General features: G+C 37.9%; 1 long non-coding RNA gene across 1 annotated transcript in view; it reads right to left on the reverse strand.

Annotated features, from left to right (window-relative positions):
* LOC148225348 (uncharacterized) overlaps positions 1-7,045 on the reverse strand; it is a 75,852-nt gene extending 68,807 nt beyond the window's left edge. Inside the window, exon 1 of the long non-coding RNA XR_015802551.1 lies at positions 6,917-7,045. This is a non-coding gene — a long non-coding RNA (uncharacterized LOC148225348). The remainder of the gene's footprint in view (positions 1-6,916) is intronic.
* Between the last annotated feature and the right edge of the window lie 3,050 nt (positions 7,046-10,095).

Here is a 10,095-nt window from a genome sequence, read left to right on the forward strand (position 1 = left end):
TAGTATAAGCAGATCATTTATTCTCCTGCATTCACATAAAACTAGCTACTCCATCCTGTATGTGTCATTCTCCCACTAGGCAAGGCATTCATTTCAGACATTCACCTCAAATATTTTGGAATTCTCTGCTCACTGCTTCTCACTTTTCTTCCAAGGTTGCACAATTTGCATGGAAGGTATACAGCATGAAACAATAATTTATTGAATAAAAAAAGAAATTGATGCTCCTGTGATCCCAGAAAAATCAGAATTTACAAGAGAGGTAGGAATCTTGTCTGTATTCATGCTGTGGTCTCCAAAGATTGACACTGAGCTGACCACCATAAGAATAAGGATAAGCTTGAAATTTATTTGCAAAGTACAGATGGCAGTGAAAAGGGTAAAAGGTTATGGTATTATAAAAGAGGGAAAGATGCAGAGAGATTAATAAACTTTTTTAAAATATGTATTTTCTCTAAAATTCTCACAGAATAATATTATTTTTAATCTTGCCATAGCAAATTATTAAAATTTAATTTCATAAAAACTATAACTCAGATTAAGTCAAAAGATTGATTTATTTGATTTTCCTTCCTTCTCTTATTCTTCTCTGAACGTCTGTGATTCAATAAAAATGAAGACAAGGTCCTATTCACCTCTCATTTTATTTTTCCAAAACCTTACCTGAGCTGGTAGGGCTTTACAAAGTATGAATATGAACCTAGCCTCCTACATCGAACTAGAGCAATTTCAGTTCACTTAAAATGGATGGAGTGAAAAACTTTTCCAGCTCAGTTATTTGCAAACATCTGGATTGCAATGAGCCTTTACACTGGACGCTAATTAAGCCTGTGTGTGATGGAATAGGAGTTCCATTACTGAAGGAGAGGGAGACCACACTGCAGGCATTTTGCAAAAGCAGCAGCACAACATCACTTGAATTCCTCCCACAAGCCGGGTGTTCTGGACAGACCAGCCTGTCACAATGTGCTAGTGAAGGATGCTCTCAAGGGGGTACTTGAGGGCATTGTTGAACTTCCAGAGGAAAAAATAGCTGTGCATCGTTTAAGGTTGGTGCTGAGATAAATAAAGAACTCGGGATAATCTTTTTAACAAAATCCTCACACCAGAAGCCAGACTGACTTATGTCCTATCATTAATGGGCTCAATTTATTTCGAACATTCTTATAAACTGCCATGAATATTAAATAGCAATGAACATTTACCATTAAACTTGCAGAAACCAGTGTTTGCTTTGGAATGTTAACCACCATCATACTAAAGTAGTCTTTTTGACCTAGTAAGTGACTTTGCATTTTCTTTGGAAACAAAATAACATATTATGCTTACAGTCTCCTAAAGCTGACCACATTTTCATGTATTTTTGTGCTAATTATAGACATTTTCAATGTTAAACAAACTATTGGATTAAAAATTGACCATTCCTGGGAAAAGTAATGAAATCAAAACAAATTGATGATAATAGATATTTTCATTCATTTCTGCTCCAGAAGCAATAAAAAATAATTAATGTTGGCAGCTTCTGGCTTTCTTATTCTGCTTTTTATTAACTCATTTCAACTTCATTAATGAAAGATAAAACTTCAAGCGTTGTTTACACATGAGCAAATAGTAATGCTGAACTTCATAACAGAAAATACGATTGTTAATGACATCCTCTCAGAAGCTGGAGCTATCAGATATTTGAGAGCAAGAGACACAACCTTCTTGTGGAGTAATAAACTCTTCCATCTAAAAAGAACATATTTAAGGCTCTTCAAACGTAAAACATAACTATTAGCCCCAAGAATAATAGTCATCAAGAAGAACTCAAAAATGCATGTCATTGATCAAAATACTTATACATCCCTTTGCATGGATGTTGCATCTGTATGTATATGCAGTTACAGATAGAAACACACATACATAGAGATTTTTTCCAATTTTTTTATAAAGACATAAATATAATGCATATATACATATGCATATATGAGGATGAAACATTTTAAAATGTATTCAGTTTGCTGCAGAATCATCAGATTTTAAAGTGTTTGGCAATACATAACTGCTTTGCAAGGAGTACATACACTAATCCTACCACTGAAAACAATAAATGTGTTCTTGTAGCTAAAGTTGCTTAGTATTGTGGTTTGGGGACAGATTGCATTATTTTCTTCCCTTGATGCTGCACTTATCTGGCTCATACAGAAACCACATAGGCTAAACATTAAAATCCCAGAGATCCCAAATGAGATAGCTAAGTACATTTGTGTGCCTTCAAAGCCCTGGGTTAGTCATTCAGTTTCCACACATTTCCCAGAGGTTAGGTGTGCATGGTTAGCTTCTTTTCAAACCATATTTTTGTGGATAAAAAAAGTGACTTCCTAAGTTGTTAGTGCTACTACTGCTGCAATAAAAGGAGTAATTCATACTTTCTAGATCTTAAAACAAGCGTCTCACTGTGTCTGTCCCATGATTAATGGTTCACCTCATGGTGACTTCTTTGCCCACACAGGTGCCTCTAAGGTAGGAACCTCTACCCACTGAAGTCTCAGCTCTCTTTGTTTGCAATTTTGTTGCTGCAGAAGTGAATCACCTTCTAAGTTAGCGTCCACGGGTCAACTGAAGTTTCCTCCCCACTGCCTGTATATGATCCTGGGAGTCACATACAGAATCCAGAAAACATCTGGACCACAGAACAGATAAAACTTCTGGATGCTCAAGCTGACAAGAAGATTTATAGTTATATTTTTTTGTATGCTTGTGCTATAAGTACATTATATGAATTTACTTAATATTTTCTCAGAAATGCAGGGAGACAGGATGTGATAGGCAAAGTTTAGCTATACGATAATTAAATGGCATCTGTCAACTATGGGACAATACGTCATTCCATGCAGAAGGAATTCTATTCCTTCTCATATTGTCACATTTTTAAAGCTATTATCACACATGAACACACACACAAACTCCTCATTTTTTGCAAATACCATCCAATCTTGTGTAATATTCCCTGTATGGAAAATAAAGGATCCAAGGAAAGAATACTGATTTTGGCCACAAATCCCAAGAATAAATACAGGACAAAGACATGTGGCTTTTACTAACAAATTATTCTGCCTTCTGTTCAAAATAGGTTCATTAAGTCATCTTTGTGTGATCTCTGTAGAAAATGGCACAGGAGACCATCAGCTTGACAGATGTTATGGAAAATTGATGTTTTCCATATGTACCGTTTTAATACTGTAAACTTTAAAAAAAATAAAGAAAGGAAAATATATAGTGGAAGAAAGTACACAAGAATATGTAGACATGAAAAAATTCATTTTAAGTTAAGGCACAAAGACATCCAGGGAGGTACATGCATCAAGAGAGCAGAACGAAAACAGCCAGAATGTATCTCCTCCTGACCATTACCCTTTTACCCTCCCCTCTTTCCCAGCCTTCAACACTCCATTTACAAGGAATTAAGGAGAAGCTGAATGTAGTATATCTAGAAGGAAAAGAGAGAAAATTATTCAGTACTCAGAGAACAGAATATATGTGAGAGAAATGGATGGCCAGACCTCCAACTGCTAACCCCAAGAACTGCAATCCCAGTGAAATATGTTGGAGCCACTGAAAAGGCATAGAGAAAAAACCCAGTAAAATTGTTTTATTTGTAACCTTTTGTTTTCAGCCCTTTATCTTCATTTAAGCAAAACAACCTGTATGTTTTATTATTCAAGCTGTCCCTTGCCAGTAGATGTGGTGAAATCAGCAGGCTTTAGGATGTGCTGCCCCCGTCAGCAGGGGATGAACACAAAGTGCTATGGGCAGAGACTGAGCTGTGCTCCAGGATGAGCTAAGGGTACACCCTGCTAGGCTATAAGGGTTGGTCCTTGTGCTTCCCAGGGATGCACTCAGGCATGCTTGAACATGTAGTTCTTGCCTAACAAGGGAAGACAGAAAGGTATGGGTAAAAATTTGCACTAAGGTCTTAAAATGGATTGAAAGTAAGCTGTGAACCAGTGCAGAAAACAATACTGATTGCATCAGGATATTTTGGCAGGAGTAGGTTTGGGCTTTTTCAGAAACTTGCACTGCATTTACACAGATATGCATTCTTAATGACTCCTAGAATTCCTCTTTTGGGGACTAGTTCAATATTTGCAGTTTATCCTCCACAGTATTTTCTGATATAGGGTCAGTAAAATAATAATCTTTTAATCCATTCTGAGGAGAGAAACAAGAGAAATAAATCCTCCAAGTCTCTACAAGTCTACACATATAGAAACCTATGTACATTTTACCTCTTTCCTTGGCACCAAGCCTTTATATTTTAATGTATTCATCAGGATCTGATTTTGTAGTTAAACGTATGTAATTACTGAATAAAGACAACAAAGAGGTCTCTAGATTGGTCTGGGTGATTCCATTTCATGCTATCTCAAGGAGAAAATTTCGTTTAGGATTTCTTGTCAGTGAGAACAAATTCAATTCAGCATTTCACAAAATACCATCAATAGCAAATTATCAGCCTGTGAGGATGAAAGTAGCTGGCTCTGACACATCAGCTGGCACTTCCATTTGGAAAATGATGCAATGAAATAACAGAATAAATATCATAATATGCCCCTTTTTATGACTATTTTAATGTCATCCCTTTCTGTATGAGTTCTTCAGTCAACAAAGATAAAGAACAAGGTTAAGTGGCAGGATAATTTTCAAGCCTTTTGGAAAACAAGCAGCCTTGTTCTGTAGGCATCTGCACCCTGCACAGCTGGACTTACTTCAGCTGAGGCTTTTCTCTTGTCTATACCCACCACCCATCAGAGACACCATTCATTGTAAATGCAACCCTGGTTATTTGTTCCTTCTCATACTGAACTCATTCAAAATACTAAAGTGTAGTTTCCATATTTAATTATTTTCAATGTTTGTCTTTGATATGTAAGGATGCATTAGAAGTTCATAATTGTCACTGGTCGACACGGACAGGGTTAATGCTGCCTGCCATGGTCTCTGTGTCCATTTATTTAGTGCAGAGAGGTGCCTCCTGGGGATGTCTAGTCATGTCTCAGTTCTTAGCAAAGGCCAGCTGCCAGCTGCAACCTTCACTTACTAATGTTTGGAGAATTGTTTACAATTATATTAAATAAGAGTAAAGAATAAAGAATTCTGTTTAACGTTGGTTCTTGTCCTGGGGTACAATGCAAAAATGTGTATTCTATCACCATCTGTTAAAATGTGGGAGGGGTGGTGATCCTTATCTCTGTGGGAGATATCCTCTGCTGATGTGCCATCTGATAAGATGGGGGGATGATCATCGTTATCTATTCACAACCCATCCTTCCTCCAGAAGATATATTCCGTTAATGGGCCATTAAGTCCTATTGTGTGACTGATAGGATTACATCATCCCATTGGGAGATGCCCCAACCAGGGGCAGGAGCCAAGCCTTTCCTACCTAGATAAAAAACTGGGGTTTGGGACCCGAGGGAAAACCTTTCTACTGGATCCCAGAGGAAAGTCGGACCTTTTCCACACCATCGCTGGATCTTCGGAGGAAAACTGCACCTTCTACAGGAGCACTGCTTCAACAGAACCACATCTGTCATCCAGGAGGACTGCAGCCACCATTTATAGGGACTGCTACCAACACCCTGACTGACAGGGTGTCAGGTTGTATTTCTGACTGTGTTGGTGGTTGTTTCTTTTATATTATTGCATGTATTTTATTTTTTCTCTTTTCTCCTATTAAATTGTATTACTGACTTGGAGTCTCGCACTGGTTTTACTTTCAAACCAACACAGTTCTTTATAGAGATCACACACAATGGATAATTATGGAAATGGTAATGTCAGAAGCTAATCATGCTTCCTTAGATTCAGGGATCCCATCACATAAAGCTATTGACTTTGCCCATAACTGGAAGACTAACTTAAGATACTTTTTCAATAGCTGGGTTTTGGCTTTATGGAAAAGATACATATTTATATAAATAATCCAAAGACATGTAAAGACAGAAAAGATAAACTTTTAAAAAATTATGCTAATGATGCATTACAGAATAGAGTGTTTATATAGATGACATGACTGCCAGTCCTAAAAATTTCATACAGTCCAATGTACATAGATATTATTAGAGCTTCTCTTTTAGATGACCTACTAGCACAGTACACTATACAAATCTAGTGAAACTTTTACAAATTAATCAAAGCTGAACACAAGTAACTATCCTTGTAAGTCATATATTCAATTGTTTTTATAAGAATTAATTAAAAAGATGACTTCACACAATTTAAAAGTTAGATTGACATAAATGTCTGAGTGCCTGATTAAAGTTTTAGTAAAGATATCAGAAATTCTCAGTAGGAGGTTAACTCCTAAATGCACAGAGCTAAACTTTAGGTGACAGATCACTACGGTGCACAGGACCAGAGTCAAAGTATATGCAAGTCAGTGAAATAATTCCTGTCGATTTTACTGAGCTGTAGGCTTGATATAGGTGAGGATATCACCTTGGATGTAGAGATTTTCTTATGAGAAGAAGAAATCTTTAAATTGACACAAGGCCAGCACAATTGCTGACCTCCTTCCAGTTTGGGGATCCTACCTGGGGCCACTGAGGCAGCTCCTGATTTTGTACTGCTCCCTCCTTAGATGGAGAAAGAGGCACATCTCCCCTCTCTCTGCCTTGCTTCTCTGCATTTTTATCAAAGATCCAGAGAAAAGGTTGTCATCCTTGCTGCCTGGAGAATACTGAGCTGTGAAACTACGGAAGCCTACTATTGAGCAAAGAGAAAATGGGAAGGCATGGGACTACCAAAACAAAGCCAGCATGTAAAATTCATGTAGTAATCAACTGTAAAAGAGGTTAAGTATACATGTATGTACATGCACAATACTGAGGATTTTTATCAGCTGACACTATTCAGCTCTTTCTTCCCATACCTGATTTGGTAGCTGAGTCCTGGGAGAAAAGTACATCCCCATCCCATGGCATGGTTCACCTCATTGCAGAGCTGTGTGCAGCCCTCCCTCCCAAATCAGCTCTGGTAGCACACAGCATCTGGAGCTGCTCTCAGCCAGCTCAGGGCTCCGAGCAATGCAGAGTCAGGAGCACCACCGTGTGGCACCTGGGAATAGGTATTAAAAGTGGATGCAACCCAAAGTAGCGACTGCAGGGACACAGATAATGCTGGTGAGGCTAAATTAGTGTGAAAAGGCCCTTTTTTAAAATGTTAACTGCATCTATCTGCTTCTTATAGTTAAAAAAAAAAACAAAAACAAACATCTAAACATCTAGGTAACCAGCTAGCAGGTGATAGTGTGCAGCATGTGTCGGTGTGGAACCAAGGAAGAAAGATGTTTTATGGGTTTTTTAGTATCTTTTAAAACAAAGATTTTGTAACCATCTGCAGATGAAGATTTAGTTTGCAATGGTTACATTTTGTAAAGCACTTACCAGAATATTGCTAAATTTGGCTTCCAAAGCTTCCACGACAAAATACCATTTGTCATAAGAGCACAGCACGTTGTCATCTGGAGGTAGCTGTTCATTCCTGGGATATGCTGAATAAGGTACCACTGCCAGATGAGCCCTGTGTGTACAGGTGCTTAGGAAAGCTGTCACATATAACATTGCTTTTCCACTTGCAGGAATAAGCCCACCCTTTCAAAGCTAATGACTTTTAATTTGGATTAAGAGCAAAAAGAGAATTTAAAATAGAAAGCTGAGCCACAGCTAAACTTTTGTATCAGAAGGGACAGTACTGGAATGATCTATAATATTCTGTGCTGCTGCAAAACAGCCATTTTCCATAAAACACAGTCAAGGGAGCCTTAGGAAGGCAGAGAAAAAAATGCATGACTTAACCAGATTCAACATAGGTGTGTAACAGCTTTCCTTTGAATTTCTGCTCCTCCACCTCTACCTTCTCCATCTCTGTCCTCTCCAAAATTGTGAAGATGATGCAGCCTGTTTCTTTGGCTAATTTGTTTTGCTGTCTTTTTTCCCTATACTTCTCCTCTGGGTAAAAGGTATTCTATATGTCCTAGAGATGTTTGTTATAAAGTGACACAATTTAGACAGCATCTGGAGGTTGCAGAAGGAGAGAGCATAGCAACTGGTCCTTTGGATAACAAGTTTCTCCCATTCTGCATCATCAAAAATGAATAGGATGGCTGGGCAGCACTGAACTCCTGCTAGTCCCCATTGAACTCTCCTTCCATTTTAAAACAATCACCTTTGTGCTCCATCACATTCTCGTTTCCAGCATCTCAGAAACATCTGCAAGCTGTTTTATTGCTGTTTTCCAAATCTCCTTAGAGCACTGCCTTTCCCAATGCCTGTATAACACAATAGCAGTCGTGCTTCTGCTGCACTGAGGATTCTGAGTACCATCTTAACTAACAGGGTCACTTGCATTTCCCATCTGTCTGCATCTGCCAGTTGTACCTGACACTCAAATGCAATCTCAGAGTGATGACCACTTTTTATTCTCATTCTGAATTTGGACAATTTCTCTAGCTAAGAATAAGATGCGTCAGAGTCACAACATTTTGGTATGTGAGGTGCATCACATCCAGCTTGTTGGGATGATGCCTTAATATTTTAACTTTTATATTTTTCAAATCCTATACTGCAGTAGTGCATAGCTCTAAACTCCATATAAAGTGTAGTTTATTGTCTTCACATTTTGGTCAGACAAAACAATCCCTGTGAGCCTGTGATCCGAGGACACACCACAGCCTCAGGCCCCGAAAAGCATAAGGAAAAGTGAGTTGTGGGGAGTGAGCTGGGGGAATTTGACTTCATTACCTGAAGCTGTAATTGAGAATTAACCCCTAATATGCAAATAGACCAAACTTACCTATATGTGAAAAATTCGTGACCGATGTGACATCCATTTTGAGTGTAGTCTCTGTGAGGCTTTTACACTTCCCAGGGTGTATCTATTGAAGGCCTTTAATAAATACCTACTTTATTCTCTTAACTCTGTCTAGCCTCTGTTCTAGGTAGCTACTCCAATGCACCAGGGACAACAAGAAGAGATAAAGTTAAACCATTACTTCTATTTAAGGTATGTAGGCAGAAATATAGTGCAAGCAATACATCCAAAGATGTAGAGCTAAAAGAGGTTTTCTATCTCTAAAAGTGATTTATAATAGTGATAAGAAATATTCAGCATTCCTACATTTTCTGAATCTAATGAAATCAAAACAATTGGCACAACTAAAACCAGTGTTTTAAACAATACCAAAATTCTGTATTTCACAAAACAAATTTTGTGTATAAAACCGTGCTACTCAAATGCTGAATTCTGCCCTTCATTCAGACTACTTGCAAATTTTGCTGAAAACTGGCCCAGGTCTCAGCCATATGACATACTCCTGTGCCACCCTGTATTTCCTATCTTTCTCCCATGTTTGTGAGACATTAAGGCGAGTTTCATCTAGGAAACCAGGCTCCAGTGCTGGCATACTGCTATGATATGTCATTGGTGGTCCCAGCATTAACAGACCAGGGCATTTTCTTCCTTTGTGGTCAGCCAGACTATCAACAGGCAGACTAATGTCTCCAAGCAGGAGTCTATCTTCCAGCAAGTAAAAGAAACCTTGTTCTCTTGTTCTCAGTTTGCAAAAACCACAAAATGCCTTAGGCACCTTTTACACTGTAAATATTACAGAGTTAATACAAAAAATTCTTATGGCTAGGGAAAAAAAAAAAAAAAGAGACGGAAGAAGAAAGCCTACAAGTAAAGCTGCAAGAAAGGAGTTCCAGTGGAAATAAAATACATTCTCCTGTAGAACAGAATTGCTGTGTAGGCATGCCTATATGCGTGCTTTGCCACACTAGGAAGGAAACTGCATGTAAAACGTTGACCAATTTTTAAATTATGATCTCCAAAGACATAGATTATCATAAAATTTGAGTAGCTCTATTTAGTTTTTCATGTTCACAATGTGCCAAATAGAAGTACCGTGTCCAAAGTACCAGAATCTTTTCTGAATATATCAGTGTAAAAAAAAAAAACCAAAAAACAAACACAGACTGAGTCAGAAACTCAAAATAGGAATCACAGATTGTCTCCAAAAAACATCTTTATGGTTATTGTTTATGATAGTTA

The sequence above is a fragment of the Sturnus vulgaris genome, chromosome 1, assembly GCF_052056855.1.
Source record: "Sturnus vulgaris isolate bStuVul1 chromosome 1, bStuVul1.hap1, whole genome shotgun sequence".
Classification (NCBI taxonomy): Eukaryota; Metazoa; Chordata; class Aves; order Passeriformes; family Sturnidae; genus Sturnus; species Sturnus vulgaris.